The sequence below is a fragment of the Erinaceus europaeus genome, chromosome 3, assembly GCF_950295315.1.
Source record: "Erinaceus europaeus chromosome 3, mEriEur2.1, whole genome shotgun sequence".
NCBI lineage: Eukaryota > Metazoa > Chordata > Mammalia > Eulipotyphla > Erinaceidae > Erinaceus > Erinaceus europaeus.
The window spans coordinates 137,559,651-137,578,670 of record NC_080164.1 but is presented as its reverse complement, the minus strand read 5'-3'; the positions used below and the strand labels follow the sequence as shown (position 1 = coordinate 137,578,670).

At 37.9% G+C, this 19,020-nt stretch overlaps 1 protein-coding gene across 20 annotated transcripts in view; it reads left to right on the top strand.

Moving 5' to 3' along the window:
• Positions 1-19,020, top strand: part of ADGRL3 (adhesion G protein-coupled receptor L3) — an 848,379-nt gene that overhangs the window by 178,010 nt on the left and 651,349 nt on the right. For all 20 annotated transcript variants that reach the window (XM_060188015.1, XM_060188014.1, XM_060188010.1 and 17 more), the window contains exon 2: positions 13,823-13,889. The gene's annotated coding sequence lies outside the window, so the exon portion shown is untranslated. The remainder of the gene's footprint in view (positions 1-13,822; positions 13,890-19,020) is intronic.

Sequence of the window (19,020 nt, the reverse complement as noted above, 5' to 3'; positions counted from 1 at the left end):
AGTATTGTAATGTGTCCTTCTCTTCAATAGCATTGTAATGTAGCCTTCTCTTCATAAGAAGCCACAGGCTAGTGTTATCACCATGTTTTGAACAGCTCTGTTATACCCGCTATCATAAGAGCAATAATAAAATATAATTATGTACTTGTGATCTTCAGAAGATTCTAGCAGTTCTGACAGTCTGTACTTAGTTGATTTTCTAGAAAGAACATCAAACAGTAGGGAATTCTCTAAATTACTATATATATATATATGTATATATCTATGTATACATATATATATATATATTGTTCAAGTTAGGGGAATAGAAGATGAAATGGGTATTATTGGCTAGTAACCTCAAATTATAATGCATTCTTGATAGCATGCAGACTGTCATCAAATGTGACCTCCTAGTTACTGTCCTAATTCATATTTACTCTAAACAGAAAGATGAAAAAACAAAAAAATACTTAAATGTTGTAGCTGAGTCTACTTGACTTGTATGATCACAGTGCTAAAAGAAATAAGCTACCATTAGTGATGCTGTTGAATGAAAGGAATGCTAAGATTTTTGCATCAAGAATGTCTTTCATTGGATGCTTCAATAATACAAATTAGAAATAGTTTCCTCTTTGAACTGTTAGTAATCCATAAACTGCATCCCCCCCCGTTACACAATATATTCCTGCCCAAACTGTACAAAAATATAGAACACTAACTGATATCCTTAGAGTTACCAATCTTACTCTCTATTTCCCCCATCTCCTTTTATTCTTCTTCTCTCTCTGAAATAACAAGAATAATGATTTCCCTTCTCACCTTACCAGACCATTTCTCATCTCTGGTTTGTGGGGGTGCTTGGGATTGAACCTAGGACTTAGAGCCTAAAATGTGAGGGTTTTTTTTTTTTTGCATAACCATTATGTTATCACCCCAGAAGGAGTATTTTTAATTTATATGACTAGAAACCCATGTATCTGCAATATCAGCAATACGTAGTGAGCAAAGATTGATAAAAATTGCAAAAGCTAGGGGTCGGGCTGTAGCACAGTGGGTTAAGCGCACGTGGCACAAAGCGCAAGGACAGGTGTAAGGATCCTGGTTAGAGCCCCTGGCTCCTTACCTGCAGCGGAGTTGCTTCACAGGCTGTGAAGCAGATCTGCAGGTGTCTTTCTCTCCCCCTCTCTGTCCTCCCCTCCTCTCTCCATTTCCCTCTCTCCTATCCAACAACAAATGACATCCACAACAACAATAATAACCACAACAAGGCTACAACAACAAGGGCAACAAAAGGGAGAAAGGGTGGCCACCAGGAGCAGTGGATTCATGGTGCAGGCACTGAGCCCCAGCAATAACCCTGTGGCCAAAAAAAAAAAAAAAATGCAAAAGCTGGGAAGATGAAACCTAAAAGGTTAGTAAAGGTGTTAAGTTCTGTTGAGAAATTCATTTGCATTCTTTACAAGCTAGACTACTTCTAGGTGATTAACTTGAACTAAAGTGTATAGTTTTAGTTTGTTGATATGCTACTTTCTTTTAAAAAACACTTTGAAGAATAAAGTAAAAATGTTTTCTTTTTTAAATAAACAGTGACTTCGATAAAAACAACTCTTCCATTATGTGTACAGTCACCAGAAAATCTGAAAGGGTTCTAGATTTATTCAAGTCTTCAATTTCATGGACCATTTAAGGAGAAGTAATTTGGCTACCTTTACACCAGCCACATAAACATCAGTGTCTGTTGACACATTCTAAAGGCACATGTGGCGCACAGCCTGGCATGCGGCTGTCTGTGCTGTTTTAATCATGTATCTTTATCATTTTTTCCCAGTGGAAAATAACAGGATGCTGCCTTGTAATTTTTACTACTGTATAATGAAATATAACTAATAAGTAGCATCTAAGCAAATAAAAGAGTTTTGGACTGAGTCCATTTTGCCTTCATCACTTAGTACAGGCTAGCCTTTTAGGTAGTTGTGTTTTCCAAATTGGCTTAATTGGATCAAATTGCTTTTTTACTTTCTTTGCACTGAAGTAGAGAAATATTTTTATTTACTAGGTATAGCTTAGCTGATATTTTCAGTAAACTGTGCTGTTAACAGTTTGTCCATATTGAATTTTTGAGCAAGTACTATTATGTTTTTTATCTATTTTTACTACTATTATTATTGTTATCCTCTTGCTAATGACTAAACAGTTTAAAACCAAGAATGTGCATGCTAAGAATCTGCACAGTGATGGCCTGTTTGTGGTATAAGTAGATAAAATGTTCTGCTTTAAAGCATGAGGTCATGAATTCAATCCCTGGCATTGCCTGTATAAGTGTTATTCTGGTTCATTCTTTCTCAGAAATAAATAAATAACAAAGAGTTTGTACAATTGTCTGTGCAGCCCCTAGAGCTGGAATAATGTATAATGAAGGATTTTGTTTGTTTTTTTGTTACTTCCTGGGCTTTGTTGCTCTAACATGACTTTTTTATATTTGAAAGAGTCAGAAGGAGAGGAAAAAACACCCAGCACCAAAACTTACTATAGTGTGTTGGCATTGGGCCTAAAACCTGACACATGACAAAGCAGATGCACTTAAACTGGCGAGCTTTCTTGCTGGTGTTTCTTTCTTTCTTTCTTTCTTTCTTTTTTAATTTCTTTATTGGGGGATTAATGTTTTATATTTGACAGTAAATACAATCGTTTGTACATGCAAAACATTTCCCATTTTTCCATATAACAATACAACCCCCACTAGGTCCTCTGTCATCCTTTTTGGACCTATATTCACCCCCTCCCAACCCCACCCCAGAGTCTTTTACTTTGGTGCAGTATGCCAATTCCAGTTCAGGCTCTGCTTGTGTTTTCTCTTCTGATCTTGTTTTTCAACTTCTGCCTGATAGTGAGATCATCCCAAATTCATCCTTCTGTTTCTGACTTATAGCACTTAACATGAATTTTTCAAGGTCCTTCCAAGATGGGCTGAAAACGGTGAAGTCACCATTTTTTAAAGCTGAGTAGTATTCCATTGTGTCTATATACCACAACTTGTTCAGCCACCCATCTGTTGTTGGACGCCTGGGTTGCTTCCAGGTTTTGACTATTACAAATTGTGCTTCTAAGAACATATGTGTACACAGATTTTTTTGGATGGGTATGTTGGGTTATTTAGGATGTATCCCCAGGAGAGGAATTGCAGGATCCTAAGGTAGGTCCGTTTCTAGCCTTCTGAGAGTTCTCCAGACTGTTCTCCACAGAGGTTGGACCAATTGACATCCCACCAGTAGTGCAGGAGGGTTCCTTTGACTCCACAACCCCTCCATCTTGCTGGTGTTTATATGAAGTTTTGTAGCTCACTTAGCTAGCCCAGCTCCAGTGTTACTCTGCCACTTTAGTTATTTATTGCATTGATTAGTAGACCAAAATGACTATCAGTGGTTTTCTTAAAGTTTATTTTTGAAAAATGTGGTTTATTTTATTTATTTTACTGAAAAAGAGAGAGATGGAGGGAAAAGATATATAGAAAGAACATACCACTGCTCAGCTCTGGTTTATGGTGCTACTAGGAACTGGACTTTAGAGTCTCAGCCACAAAAGTCGTTTTGCATAACCATTATGCTATCCCCCACCCTCAACTTAAAATATATAAACAGCTTTGCTCTTGTAAAAGTATTTTAAATTTTCATCCAGTAAAATAAAGGGTAAAGTGACAACTTGAAATGTAGAATTTAAGTTGTTAGTAACAATTTTGCCAACCAGTGAAGACAAAATTGATTTTTTAGACTGAATAAATTATTTTCATGGGCTTAGAAGCGTCTGGTGGAGCTGAAGGCTGCTGTTATATCTGTGGTGTCTGGATGGCCTTTTTTTTTTTTCTTTTCTTTGCATCGTCTCCATTTCACTAACATGTCAAAAAGACCCTGATTGGCAAAACCATCATCCTGCAAGTGGATCCCAATGATACCATGGAGAATATGAAGACCAAGATCCAGGATAAGGAAGGCAACATTCCCCTGATCAGTAGAGGCTCATCTTTGCTAGCAAGCAGCTGGAAGATGGCAATATCCAGATGATTAAAACATCGAGAAAGAATCGACTCTGCACCTGGTCCTCCACCTGAGGGGTGGTTGTTAAGTTTATAGTCCTGCACTCATAGTGCCTGATGGTGGCATTATTCTGCGCTCAAGCCATTTGTCCAAATTTAAGTATAGAAGTTTCCAATTTCAGTAATAGCTAAATCTGTTCAAAATATTAATCAAGGTTTTGTTGCATAGTAGCAAATAAAAAAAAAGGAAAGGAAATAAAAAGAAAAAAAGGGAAATAAATTATTTTCATGTGGCCTGGGTGATGGTGCACCTGGTTGAATACACGTGTTACAATGCTCAAAGATCCTGTTCAAGTCCCTGGTCTCCACCTGTAGGGGGAAATCTTTACAAGTGGTGAAGCAGGTCTGCAGGGATTTCTCTCCCTCTGTTTCCCTCATCCCTCACCATTTTTGACTGTCTCTATCAAATAAATAAATAAAGATAATAAAAACTATTAAAATATATTTTCATTAAGTTTTGCAAACCTCTGCTGCTGTGCCAGAAATGCCTGATTCATCTTTTATCTTGATTTTTAACTGTAACAATTATAGTATTCTTATAGTTATACTAAGTATATAATTTAATCCTGTGAGAGAGATGGTAATTGTGTGGTTATGTTTTCAGCAATGCATGGTTTTTAAATGTTATCTTGAGGTAATAGATAAGATTTTCATTTATACCTATATAGGAAAAACTATATTTGTATATATATTATTTATTTATTTATTTATTCCCTTTTGTTGCCCTTGTTGTTTTTATTGTTGTAGTTACTATTGTTGTCGTTGTTGTTGGATAGGACAGAGAGAAATGGAGAGAGAGATGGGGAAGACAGAGAGGGGAGAGAGAAAAATAGACACCTGCAGACCTACTTGAGAAGCCACTCCCCTGCAGGTGGGGAGTCGGGGGCTCGAACCGGGATCCTTACGCTGGTCCTTGCGTGTAGCGCCACCGGCGCTTGCTTAAGCCGCTGCGCTACCGCCCGACTCCCCCTATATTTGTATATTTTATTGACATATTTATTTGAGAGTTTAACTTGATAAAGGAAAAAGTAGAAAGATGTAAATATATCTTAAATATTAATATTTCCTTTGTATCTCTACATACTTACTTGGAAACAAACTGGTTGTATGTAATAGTAGTATAATTTAAATTCAGGAGCAAATGAATTAAAAATAACTTATTTTAATTCAGTATCTTCTTCTGTTTTATGGTATTGATAGTATTGATTTTTTTTTAGAAAATGCTATTGCAGCATGATATATATTTCTTTTGAAAGAATTATATTGATAGTTTGCATAGAGCATGCATCATTTAAAAAATAGTCTGTGGACAAACAGATTATCTTTCTGCAATAAAACTAATGAATATCATAACTAGATGTTTTTCAGGAGTAACAGAAACTTTTTTTCTCATGAACATATGGCAAATAATTCGTTACTTACTTATGTGTGTGTATACCTTATTTGACCTTATTGATTTATGATGATTTTTTATTGTAATTACCTTATCAATTTATTATTATTTTGTATTGTAATTAGCAAAGCTACAAATAGATCAATATTTAATTTTGTTTAGTAGGAGCTTCCTTTGTTTAGTGAAAAAATTCTGAAAAATTAGAATAAATCCAATTACAGTACCTAAACATCAGATAGTTGCAAGTTTGAGTAAAACTATCCAAACTGCTTTCTTTAAAAACAAACAAAACCCCCCCCTTTTTTTTTATTGATTTGAAAAAACAAGGGATAAAATAAAGCATAGCCATTGACACAGAGGTACAGCTTCTCATTTGGAAGTTTGGAAGTCAGAAAGAGGACGAATTCAAACTATACTTTCAAAGGAACTTTTTAATTTCCTGAACTTTGAGCATTTCTTTGTATGCTGGCTCACTTTCTTATGATTTCTGCTGAACTGAATTCTTTACATAAAGAAAAACTGATCTTGATTAAAGGCCTCACCATGGGTCAAGTTCATGGAGTTTTATTGCTGTGTAACTTTAAGAAAAAAAGAAAGTATTTCTTGATTTAGGTCTGTATGTTTGATTGCTATGTCTTCCAGATGGTGGAGTTGCAGATAAAGAACTTATTACTGTTGAAGGTTTTTTTTTCTGCTTGAAATCTTCTACAGAGAGAGAAGTAGTGCTTCATGCAGTGAACTGCGGGCAGTGTAAGAATGGCAGAGTAAAGGAGAAAGCAGAGTAACAGTGCAGTAGAGATTTGATATGTAAGCTAACCCATTAGTTCTTTAGCCAGTTTTTTTTTTCTCTTGGGTAGAAGCATTTCTTTATTTCCTTCTCTCTGCTTTTAAGCCTGATCCTTCCCCCCCACCCCAACATTGGAACATCCCCAAAAGACTTTGGCAAAGGTCACTTCACAGAAGCATTTTAAACTTCAGTTAGAATGCACTTATTGATTTATTTTTTAATGACCAGAGGAATGAGGGATTTTGGAAAAAAGATTCCGTGTCTGACTTGGAAACCCCAGGTATTTTAAACCTTGGAAATTACTTCATAGAATGACAGGTTCTTATTTTTACTATAACTTAGCAAGGATTCAGGCATATTGGATTTTCCTTGGAGTTGGTATTAACTGACAATTTGGCATCATAGACCTGAGAAATAAAAATCGCTTTTCTAAAACTAGTAGAAACTATAGCTGTATGTAAAAATTCAGCAGCTCTTTGAAAAATTTCAATATGCATCTAGAAGGCATTGGTAACAGGTGTTTGCATAAAATTTGTTCCCAGGCTTCTTTTCCTATGTATAAGACTTTGAGATTAAGTTTTTAAATTTATTTAAATCAGCTTTGAAAAGACAGTGCAACTTTTTGACTACTCAATTGTTAAATAAGCATAGAATGTATAAGAAATTTTTTTTTCATATTTCAGCGTACCTCTATGTGTTACTAAGTTTTCTTATGTAAAATTTCAACAAGAAATAAAACCTGAGTTTCCTATACCTATCTATGGTCATTAGATAATTCTCATATGAACCAGCATGTTATTCTAGTTGCTGCTGTCCTAGAACCTGTATTGAGTATTAGTGTCTTAATTTTCAGAATGTTTCTAGGCATATCCAACAATATGGGTGGTGATCTATGTGTACTACTATCTAATTGTGTTCATATTCCCCAAGCAGAATATAAATGCATACTCCATGTATGCATTTGTTATTTTTTATGTAGTGCCAGGAAATGAGCCTAGGGCCTCACAGATATAGATCTACCTGATCCAATCGTTATTTTACACACTGTCTTTGTTTTGAGCAGGAGAGATAAGAGACACCAAAGTGCTATCTTCTTTTAAAAATGAAAGTATATTTGTATTTAATTTCATTTTAAACAGTTTTCTTTCTTTTTTAATTTTTTTAAAAAATTAAAAGTGACTCCCTGCAGGGGAGTCACTTCATAATGGGTGAAGCAGGTCTGCAGGTGTCTGTCTTTCTCTACCCCTCTGTCTTACCCTCCTCTCTCCATTTCTCTCTATCCTATCCTACAACAAGACATCAATAACCACAACAATGTTAAACAACAAGGGCAACAAAAGGGAAAATAAATATAAAATTAATTTAAAAAAATTCCTTTTGGGGGGCAGGTTAAGCGCACATAGTGCGAAGTGCAAGGAGGTGTAAGATTCCCTGGGCTCTCCACCTTCAGGGGGGTTGTTGCTTCACAGGCAGTGAAGCAGGTCTGCAGGTGTCTCTCTCCCTCTCTCTATCTTCCCCTCCTCTCTCCATTTTTCTCTGTCCTATCCAACAATAACAATAACAGCAACAACAACAACGGGGGGGGGAGCCACTAGGAGCAGTGTAGTGCAGGCAATGAGCCCCAGTGATAACCCTGGAGGAAAAAAAATCCTTTTAAGGACTGGTGAAATAGCTTATTTGTCATGTGCCTTGTCATGTGCTTGACCTGGGTTCAAGCCTGACCTCACTGTATTAGAGAAGGCTTTTATGTTATTGTTGTTAAAATTCGGGGGCTCCAGCAGGCCGGGCTAGCATCATGGCGGTAGACAGAGACAGAGACTCGAGGACACATGGCTGGGCTGAGAAGCTGCAATTTAGTCTTCATTCACAAACGGGCAAATCACCACACCATGTGCTTCTCCATCATTCTCCCTCTGCGGATGCTGCTGGGACTCTGCACGTCCTTAGCATAGGGGGCAGGGAGAAAGAGGGGTGTAAAACTAGTAAGGGACAAACCAGTTCTCTCAGAGTTGGGGGGAAGAGGAACAAACCAATATGAAACATACCAACAATTCTCCCTTCTGTTTTTAACTAAATGACCACAGTATCAGGGGTGTGGGGTGAACAGAAACCTATATCGTACAGGCATTTTCAAAAAAGAAACTGGCAGAAACATGGAGAAACATGTAAACGAGTAACAAGAACCAGTGTGCTGCCAAGGGAAGGCCTGAGGGGGCCATTTTTTGCCTCTGGGCAAAATTTTATCAGCTTAAAAAAAAACATTTCCTGCCTCTGGGGGGCGTACTTGCCTCGACGGGCACTTTCTAGCATGGGCAGTGGTGAGGCATAGAGTCCCAAGGCATGGCTGCAGTCAGTGTTTGAGAAACCCATCAGCATAAGGGAAGCTGCTAGTTTTGTGCAAGATGTCCGAGATGTACCAGTGAGTCCGATAGAAGTCCAAAGCAGATGTCCACTGAAGAATTGCCAAGGGGTGAATTGTTGTATGTCTGTCTCGATGGGGAATGTCAGCCATCGGAATTCTGCTTTTCTGTAGAGAACTTGACAGCTGCAATTCATTTACTTATGAAACAAAACTTGTAGCAGGTTAGAAGTTTACCACAACTGATAACTCTATCACAATTGGAAGTCTCTTCCAGCACGATTCCAAGGCTATTTAAAGTTCAAACAATAAAATGTGGAAAGGCAAACATGAACCATAGAAAGAAAAAGGCCTCAGGCATGAGAATTATTAGCATAACCATAGCAACCTAACATTTCTAATTGAGAAGGAATTTGAGACTTTTACATAACAACAACGTCTTTTTAACCTTTTGTTACACCCATTCAAGATGGAGACACACCCTAGATGTGCGCAGGTTTTTGTTTTTTGTTTTTTTAAGACCAACTTAGTTAAAATATATTGATTGTTAAATAATTTTTACCTTAGACTTTAAATGTAAGTTAATTTTATCTTTATGAGAATTACGTTGAAAACCTTTTTCATTTAACTTTGCCTGGTAAGAATTTAGCCTTGAAGTTACATTTTTAACCTTAAAGTTAATGTTACCAAACTTTAAACACACAAGTAAACATGGTCTTTAATACACAAGGAGAGAAACTTTTGTTATGAAGACATGTCATTTTAAACACGAATTTAGATCTATACTGTCTTAGCTGTTCGGGGAGTGCGTTGTCCAGCGGTGGCCTCTTGGGCAGCTTCACTTCTAGGAATTGCAGGTTGTGATCTCTGGACGAATCTCTGCGTATTCTAGCTTGTCTGCCTTCAGACCCAAGCTGGAGATCTCAGCCAGGGGGCCCAGTTTCGGCAGGGAACCTGCGGTCTCTGGTCTCTGGGGGGTCCGGGATCTGTCCAGACTTCATAGCACGAGGGCAGGCGGGCCAGCCGTGCAGAAGGCCGAGGTGCCCCGGGGTGGCAGCCATGATAGGCCACCGCGGCCCTGTCCCATAGCCCTGCCATGTCTGCTGCTTTGTTCCCAGTGGCCGAGCAGCGTGGAGGGAGCCCGCACCCAATGCCCTGTGCCACGCGACGGAAAGCCGGCTCATGCAGGCTGGCGTTGGGCTCCTGCGAGCTGGCATTGGGCAGAAACCACAGAGTGGTCCAGAGATAAATGTTCCAGAAACAGCGAAAACAGTCTCGTGAAGAAAGGGCAGAGGCCTTTGGCGATCTCTTCACAAGCAGAAGAGAAGGCCATAGTGCATAGGTAGCCAAAGTGTCTTCACTTATCTGAGAGATGCGCAGGTCAGGTCCACGTGGGCGCCATTTGTTGTTAAAATTCGGGGGCTCCAGCAGGCCGGGCTAGCATCATGGCGGTAGACAGAGACAGAGACTCGAGGACACACGGCTGGGCTGAGAAGCTGCAGTTTAGTCTTTATTCACAAACGGGCAAATCACCACACCATGTGCTTCTCCATCATTCTCCCTCTGCGGATGCTGCTGGGACTCTGGACGTCCTTAGCATAGGGGGCGGGGAGAAAGAGGGGCGTGAAACTAGCAAGGGCCAAACCAATTCTCTCAGAGTTGGGGGGAAGGGGATCAAACCAATATGAAACATACCAACATGCTATGATGCTTTTCACTCTCTGCTTCTGTCATTTTTGTCTCTATTAAAAAAAATTCTTTTACTTAGTCTAAGGGCTGGTTCATTCCTTAAATCCTTGAACCCACAGACATGGGCATCACATATGCCATAGTGATGCTTTCTCTCATTTTTTCTTACTCCTTTCTCAAATAAATATTTAAAATCCCATTCAGCTCAAATTACTTCTAAGAGTAATTTCAGCTATAGCACTTTATATTGATAGAACAGTATCATATCAGATGATTTATTTTCCTGTTCTTTGCTTTCTATTCCCTTTACCTCTGCACTCCCCTTTACCTTCCCATGTTTTAAATTAGGCCTGGCTTTTTTGCTAGTAGGAGGATAAGTGACCCTATGGGAGCCTGTTCTTTCTTCTGGGTTTCCTACAAAATCTTAACTACCTTAAGTGATTGTAATTGAATGAAGCACTGAGAATTTTAATTGCCTAACTTTAAATTGTAGATTTTCTATTATGTCAAAAATTTTAAAAGGACATATGGCAATAGCAATGTAATCAAGACACATATACTGTCGGATTTTTGTTCTTGCTCTTAATTTATCTGAATCCACTATAGACAATTGCAACAGGAGTTTAACTGAAAAAAAATGTGAATGTTTTGAAGCAGGGTAGTGGTTTGTCAGGTAGTGGTTTGTCATGTGTGAGGACCTAGGTTCAATTCTCTGAATCTAGGGAGGGACTTAAGCACTGGAGCAATGATATAGGTGTCTCATTGTCTCAGTTGGTTTCTCCCTTTCTCTCTGTCTTTCACTATCTCTCTGTTCCTTACCCTCTAACAAAAAAAGGGGAAGGGTGCATCAGGAATGGTGGAGTCATGAAAAATTGAACCATTTTGATAACCCTGGTGGCATATATACATTGCATATATTGAATTCATCACTCAGTAGTTTTGAATCCCTATTTGTGCTTTGTCCTTTAGGGAGGGGTTTTACAAATTGGAGAAGTCACAGTTTCTATTCTCAGCAATCCACAGTAATGTGTAGGATTTAGCATAATAAAAAAACTATATAGAGACTTGTAAGCATAAAGAGATATATCATTGATTATATCTATAGCTGTATTGACTGGTGTCAAGAAGTAGTAGTCATATAATGAATTTTATTATGTATATTTTTAAATGAGAGAAATATGATTGATAGAATATGGTATTTGTATGTATAGCATTTTCAAGATTGGATATGTTTGTTTAGATACGTAGAATAGTTACAAGATGAGATGTGCTCTTCAAAAACAGGTTGAAAATATTTTTGTAAACAACAAATATTTTCTGAAGGAACATGATCAATCTGGTGAAAGAATGCTTGTGCAGGGCATCGAAATGCTGATTAAAAATTTGCTTTCAGTTGCCTATTCAGATAATCAGTTGTGCTATTCTGATATGGATTTGACTTGCACTTGTGGTACAAAATGTTAGTCATATATAAGTGGAGAAGTTTCATTGCTCTTACTGCTAAATATATATATATATATGTATATATATATATATATACATATATATATATATATATCGGTGTTGTTGTTACTATTATTGTTGTCGTTGTGCTTGGAGGACAGAGAGAAATGGAGAGAGGAGGGAAAGACAGAGAGGGGGAGAGAAAGACACCTGCAGACCTGGTTCATGGCCTGTGAAGCGACTCCCCTGCAGGTGGGGAGCCAGGGCCTCCAACAGGGATACTTCCATGCTAGACCCTGCACATGTGCTTAACCCCCTGTGCTACTGCCAGGCCCCTGCTAAATATTTTTCAACTGATTTGTTTTCAGATACATCTGATGGTACTCTATAGTGATTCTTTTATGGAGAGCTCATTTTCAATTTTATTCCAATGATTTGCTGTCCATATTCTTTATCCATTAGGGCACAAGATTTTAGAATAGATAATGGATTTCTTCATTGTTTTGGCAAGTATATGGTTACTTAACCTTTTGCTAATAGCATACTACTACTAATAGCACAATAAATGCTATCATAGTGATTGACTAATGCAGTGATGTTTATATAAAGCACTTAAAGGGAATCACTAGAAAGTTCCAAAATTGATATGACCAGTTTCAGAACCATTAGAAAGCCACTCAATTCCATAGAAAATACTTTGAAGGACATTGCTTCTTCCTTCCTTCCTTCCTTCCTTCCTTCCTTCCTTCCTTCCTTCCTTCCTTCCTTCCTTCTCTCTCTCTCTCTTTCTCTTCCTTCCTTCCTTCCTTCCTTCCTTCCTTCCTTCCTTCCTTCTTTCCTTCCTTCCTTCCTTTCTTTATTTTTCTCTTTTTAAAATATCTGGAATAGTGATTTCTATTTTAATAATAAAAGAAAAATAATAATTTAATCAATAGGGGGTCGAGCGGTAGCGCAGCAGGTTAAGCGCACATGGCACAAAGCGCAAGGACCGGCAGGAGGATCCCGGTTCAAGCCCCCGGCTCCTCACCTGCAGGAGGGAGGCTTTACAGGTGGTGAAGCAGGTCTGCAGGTGTCTATCTTTCTCTCCCCCCTCTCAGTCTCCCCTCCTCTCTCAATTTCTCTCTGTCCTATCCAACAACAACAACAACTGCAATGATAACAATGATGATGACAACAAGGGCAACAAAGCAGGAAAAAATGGCCTCCAGGAGCAGTGGATTCCTAGTGCAGGCCCCCAGCCCCAGCAATAACCCTAGAAGTTAAAAAAAAAATTATCAATAAAAGAGAACTGGGGGAGGAAGAGATAGAATGGTGTATGGTAGGTAAAGAGATGCTTGAACGTGGTGTTCCCCATGTTTTTGTTAACAGCAGTTAATCATGGTGGAAAATATCTTTTATGAAATCAATATATTTATTGGAAAGTTCCTTTCTTTCTCTCCTTCCTTCTTTCTTTCTTTCTTTCTTTCTTTCTTTCTTTCTTTCTTTCTTTCTTTCTTTCTTTCTTTCTTTCTCCAGACACATCTTTGATGTGAAGGGCTTGCAAAGTTTCACCAACATTTTCTTCTATAAATTTTAGAGTTTCTAGTCAAACCTTGTGTTTTTTTAAATTATTTTTTAAAAATTTATTTATTATTGGATAGAGACAGAGAAACTGAGTGGGGAGGGGATTTAGAGGAGGAGAGAGACAGAGAGATACCTGCAGTCCTGCTTCACTTGTGAAGCTTTCCCCCAGCAGGTCTGGACCAGGGGCTTGAACCTGGGTCCTTGTCCACTGTAATATGAGCACTTAACCAGGTGCGCCACCACCTGTACTCCTGTGTTTTTTTTAATTAGGAAAATATTTAAGCTCCATCCACAGAAAATCTATTATGTTTCCAGTGAATCACTGAGTACTTAAGATGATGATATAGGAAGATGTGGCATGTGAAAAATGAATTTTGTTTTATAGTTCTACTGCTATAACTCAAATAAAGACACTGAGCAAACAATAAATACATTACCCCACCCAAATAATGTTATAGCAATATCATGAAATTTACTTTTTTTTCTCATCTTATATATATATATTTTTTTTTGCAGAAATGTTTAAATGCTCTGTAAATTGGAAGAAAAAAGCATGGATTTTTAGAAACTGAAGAACAAAAAGGTAATTGAAAGATTATTATTACCAATCATAATTTCTAGAAATTTCAAAGTACTGAATTTGTTTATATTTTGTTCATGATCTCTGAGTATCATCAATATCAACACCATTCTTAGTTGCTTCATTGGAATTTTGTATTTTCAATATAATATTAAGTTGACATTTCATGTGAATAACTATATAAATGATGTATTTCAGAATATTTACATTTCTGAGAAAATAACTTCAGCTATGTGGAAAACTTAGCTACTTAAAATAAGTAAATGTGACCTAGGTGTTGGCTTAGTAGTAGTAGTGTAGGTTGTGCATGTGTTATTGGCTTCACACATGCCAAGGTAGTACTCTGACTATCTCTCTCTTGTTGAATATTATAAATCAGTAAATATTTAAATAAATTAGTTTAATCTTTCAATGACTTTGGAAATGCAGTGGCTTAATTTTATTGATAGTCTTATAACTATCTCCTTTAAATAAATAAATAAAAGCATATACACTAACCTAAAGGCCATCTTTTGTTTCATTCATTCATTCCTTTATTTTCAGTTATTAATGAATGATGTTAAGGAAAAAAAATTTTCTCCACATAATACAGACACTTAATATTATTTGTTTTTAAAATAGGCATTATTGCATGTCTTATTTGCATTAACATCTACACATTAATATACATGTTTTGCAAAATTTGTTTTTCTGATGTCTCCATTCTTCCATATACCCTAAGGCTCAAATGCTTGAATTTCCTCTCACATACATTTCATATCCTTCAGCACATTCATTTTGACTACTTGTATGCCTCCTAATCTATAGCTTTGGTCTTTATCACAACTCTTACCTAGGTGTCCTACTTCCTTATTCATGTTTTCCCCCTTCACTGTACAGCAAACAGACTTGTTACATACATGTTCAACCTCTGGTGCATTCTGTCTTGAGTTAGTTGCTATTCACTGAACACGTAAAATGACTACCCCAGGCCCAAGTTTTGTTCTTTCCCTTACCTGTCATACTTCAAATTATGCAAGTGACTTGTAGAAATCATATAGCCTTTTCTGATTGTTATCTTAAAAAAAAAGATTTTATTTACTAATGGGAAAGACAGGAGCGAGACAAAGAACCAAATACCACTTTGGTACATGTGCTGCCAGAGATTGAACTCAGCATCTCATGCTTGAGAGGTCAATGCTTTAACCACTCCGCTACCTCCTGGACTACTTGTTATCTTTTCTTTAAAAAAACATTTATTATTTGTTTGTTTGTTTTGTTATCAGGCTTTCCATGAGGAATCTACTGTTCTTGGTGTGAATATTTTGCTTTTGACTTTTATCTGATAATAACCTGGAAATTAGAGAGAGGGAGCGAAAGTGAGAGACACCTGCAGCACTCACTGCTCTATTGCTCCTGCAGGTGACCAGGAACTTGAACCCAGAACCTGGCACATGGTTAATGTGTGCTTTACTGGACTTGCCACATCCAGATGCCTGTTGTTACTTTTTAAAAGTCACTGTGGATGTTGTTTCCTGGTCTCCCAGGAAACAAAGTCTGGTTCTGAATTGCAGGATAGATATTTTGCATATAGTCTCCAGTTTTTTTTTTAATTTTTTTATTGATATCTTTATTTATTTATTGGATAGAGTTAGCCAGAAATTGATAGGGAATGTCGAGATAGAGAGGGTGAGAGATAGACATTTACAGCCGTGCTTCACCACTTGTGAAGCTTTCCCCATGCAGGAGGGGACTGGGGGCTTGAACCCCGGTCCTTGCACATTGTAACTTGTGTGCTCAACCAGGTGCGCCACCACCTGCCATCCCCCCCTTTTTAAAGGGTTTATTAATCAAACAGTGGGTAAACATTATGTAGTACCTACAAAGATTAAAAAAAACCTGAAAATCAAACATAAACAAACAATAACAAACCTTTAGAAGCACCTTAGTTCATCCAATGCCACCACTTAAAGACTAAGCCATTATTAGGGCCCTGCCCTGCTTAGTATTTTTGTTTTGTGTTTTTACCTTTATTATGTAGGTTCCTGGGTCCAGCCAGACTGTCAAACTGGCCAGTCAAGTCACTTGGTGACAAGCCAAGTGTTCCTTTGTTACTCATTCAGGATATGCCTTCCAGGTCTCTGCTATTCAGATTTATGTAAATATTCATTTTTGTATTGCAGAAGGCTAGCTACAATCTTTTCCCCTAACAGGTTTTTCTTCCTTCTTGTTCCATTAGAGACAGATTAAAAGGAAAACAGTGAGGTAAGAATATGCTCCACATGAAGTGAACAATCCATTCAGAAGAAACTGCAAAGAGATTTGAAATTACAGTTTGATTTTAGTCCTGTTATCCCAAGCCTCTTGTTGGTTTTAATTCATAAGGCTTTATTTGCACCATTAAACCTTTGTAATTTGTTCCACAGCTGCAGGTGAAGGCTGTCTCTGCCTTCTTGTTGAAACTCACAGTTTTTTCAAGTGGTCTGACTTGTTTGGTCTGGTTTTCTGGTGGGGCTGGATACTGGTTGTGTCAATTTACATGTCTTTTTCTATGTAAATGTGTGCAATCCTCACTACTTGGGGTACTTGTCTCTTTTGTAACTTTGTGGCAACCTTCCCAAAATGTCCTATTTGAATTTAAATCTCCTTGGGGCCACTCTCTACCTCCTTTTTGCTTTATTTTTCTCTACACGACTGCCTTTTTTTTTCTTTTTCTTTTTTTTGGTTAATATAGTCTTCATCATAGCATCCATTTAGTTTCTAATTTTACATGCCTTTTATATTGTTCCACTGACCTTCTCAAGGATTTGCATATCAAAAAAATAGCCTTTTTAAAACTGTGTGATGGTAGTATAGGAGTTGGTGGATCATCTGGGAAATGTTTGTAGAAATCCAATTGAGGCATAATAAAGATCTGGTTTAAGGCAACAACACTGGGTATTTACTAGCAGAAACAAATTTAAGAATAATTAGAAGGTTAAAATGGCAGGTCTTAGTAACTGATTGTATTTTGAATAGCAAGAGTTAAAAACCTCAGTGGGGGCAGGGGGCCTTGGATTGCAAAGGCTCCAGGATATGGAACTGGCAGGGTTGTAAGCAAAACTAGAAATGCTTATAAAAGTGAAAGTACACTCAATGCCTGCATTTGTGTACTGCATGTGTGTGTGTGTGTGTGTGTGTGTGTGTGTGTGTGTGAGAGAGAGGAGAGAGAGAGGAGAGAGAGAGGACGCAAGAGAGCCTGATCTCCATGAAACCTCAAGTATCTCAGCTTTAACAGTTTCAATACCATTGAACTAGGGAAGGCATCTGTTTGTAGCAAGACAGCAAGAGGGAATAGGGCAAAGGACACAGAGGTCCCCTCTAAGCTCTGCTGCTAAAGTTCTATCTAGACTGACCTTTGCATAGAAGAGTCACAAGAGAGACAGCCATGTTTCAGGGAGACATGCATTTATTGAGACTGTTGTAAATGATGTCTGATTAAAATACTTATCAAGGCAAAAAATAAGGAGTTGAAGCAAGGCATTCTTCTTCACCATTCTCTTCACCCTTCTCCCATCTTTTATACCTGATGCAGAACTGTCTCCTCCACCCCTGGGCTGGGCTTCTGAGCTCACAATCTCCCCATTGTCTAATACAGAAAGGAGGAAGAGAGCCTGAGGGTCTCTTCTGGAGGGTTAGCAAGCACTGCAAGGAGCTGACCTAAAGGATATAAAACTACTGCCCTAAGATGGTCATAGATAACAATTATAAAAAGAATTTTTGTACTAAACAGTTGTATTGATGTTCTTTTGAAGAGAAGACGTAACCATCTCTCACAGAGACAAAGGAAAGATAGAGAAGAGAGGAAAATACACAGTTAAGAGGTGTGCAGACCTGAGATAGAGCTAGGAGCTTGTGAGTGGAAGTGCAGGGGTATCAGGGAAGAAAGGATACAGACTGGAGTTTCCTGGTCTTCTGATTTCTTAGTAGGCTCCAGGAATGCACAGGATCCTGAGGCATTTACTTCAGCTTTTGTCTCTAGGTTTTCACAGCTGCATTCATCAGTATTCTATGGCCTTAGCTGAAGATTAGAAAGGGAGATGCTGCTGCAGGGTGCAGACACATTGACAGCACTAGCCCTACTTCCTGGCAACCTTAGGATGCAGGGGGAGGGGTTGTTAATGTCCTTCCTCCAGAGGAGTCTTTCCCTAAGCAGTCCCCTAACATGTTGTATTTCTTTTTTTTTTTTTATTTCTTTATTGGGGAATTAATGTTTTACATTCAACCATAAATACAATAGTTTGTACATGCATGATGTTTCTCAGTTTTCCATATAACAATACAACCCCCACTAGGTCCTGTGTCATCCTTCTTGGACCTGTTTTCTCCCCCCCCCCCCCCCCAACCCTACCCCAGAGTCTTTTACTTTGGTGCAATATGCCAATTCCAGTTCAGGTTCTACTTGTGTTTTCTCATCTGATCTTGTTTTTCAACTTCTGCCTGAGAGTGAGATCATCCTAAATTCATCCTTCTGTTTCTGACTTATCTCACTTAACATGAATTTTTCAAAGTCCGTCCAAGATCCGCTGAAATTGGTGAAATCACCATTTTTTAAAGCTGAGTAGTATTCCATTGTGTATATATGCCACAACTTGCTCAGCCACTCATCTGTTGTTGGACACCTGGTTGCTTCCAGGTTTTGGCTATTACAAATGTGCTGCTAAGAACATATATGTACACAGATCTTTTTGGATGGGTGTGCTGGGTTCCTTAGAATATATCCCCAGGAGAGGAATTGCAGGATCATAGTGTAGGTCCATTTCAAGCTTTCTGAGAGTTCTCCAAACTGTTGTATTTCTTCTTTCTATCCCTATCACTCATTCCCATAAACACAAATCATTTTAGGAAAACGAGGAAAGATGGAACAGAAAGGATTAGCAATATATCTCATACAGATACACACAAAAAGTAGAGGTGTGCTTCTAGTGGAGCAAGAGAAACAGAAATCAGAACGGGAAAAGCCTTTCAGTGATTGTGTAGTTTTTATATATATATATTTATTATTTTCCCCTTTTTTGTTGCCCTTGTTGTTTTTTCATTATTTTTATAGTTATTATTATTGCTGTTGTTGATGTTGTTGTTGTTGGATAGGACAGAGAGAAATGAAAAGAAGAGG